Here is a 1,168-nt window from a genome sequence, read left to right as displayed (position 1 = left end):
GTTTGCAACCGTCCATATTGCCGAGTGCCAACTAGGTTATGGGCTAGAAGAGGGAAAGGAAAATGAAATTAAGAGAAAATCTGCGTGACAAAAGGCCAGTGAAGTGGCGAGGCTAGGCGGCAAGCGGTCCTCATGCTCGGCCTGGAGTCCGCCACCCCTACTCCTTGAACCTCCTCTACCACCGTCTCACCCACTACCACCACCACTATAGGGAGTGGGGATGCTACAGGGAAAGAAGGGAAGAAAATATAAAAAAAGGGCTGGGGAAAAAAAATAAAATGCGGGGGAGGGCGTGACATACGAGCCAAGGACGGCACTACTACCCGAGAGGTGCACGTGTCATAGAGGAGAGGGAAGGTACTCATTGCTAGTTATCCTAAGAGGTGTTAAAAAAACGCTGGGGCTGGTGCACTGTGGTAAAAATGCCATTAAGAATTTATTTAGAAATCACCGGAGCCTGGCAACCCTTCTCTTCAGGAATAGGTGGCAAAAAATAGTAGATATTTGACTTTTTTTTAAGCTGAGTTCACTGCGTTTTCCCAATAAGTTGATAATTAATATACAAGAAAATGATTCTGATCAATAAAAAAAATGGCCGTAGAACAGAAATCTGAAAACTTTAAGTATAGATCTTAGCTCATTTGATATTTCCATAAAGTGAAAATTTAGAGTGTCAGGAGGAATTTTATCACGAAATAGGCGTTCGGCGCTCGTCTTGCACAGAGCCGTATATCATAACGGCAACATATGACATATTTGTAGATTTAAAAAGATAAACTAACAGTTTTATTACTATTTTGATTATAGATTATAGCAAGAGAAGCCATGGATCTCAAAAATCAATAACAAGCTAGAATCACCTCAAAAAGCATGAAACCGTTCTAACGTTACGATGTCCTGATGTAAGAATGTAGCGTATTGTCGTGAACACACATTGTAAGTAAATTTTGTCTGATTATAACTTGAAATGTTCAAATCAATTGTGCAAATGCTTTATTTTTTACGAATATTTCCTTGTCAGGGTAAGCCTCCTTTAAAAGCTTTGTAGAGAAATATGTAAATTGTTGTTAGGCTATCAAGGGCCTTATATCGTTTTTTTCACGTGGCAGGGCGGTAGACAAGAGAATTGGATAGAAATTTTAATTAGTTATTCTTGGAGCATTTTCAT

Source organism: Penaeus monodon, chromosome 15, assembly GCF_015228065.2.
Source record: "Penaeus monodon isolate SGIC_2016 chromosome 15, NSTDA_Pmon_1, whole genome shotgun sequence".
Taxonomy (NCBI): Eukaryota; Metazoa; Arthropoda; class Malacostraca; order Decapoda; family Penaeidae; genus Penaeus; species Penaeus monodon.
Note: the sequence above shows the minus strand (reverse complement) of the source record.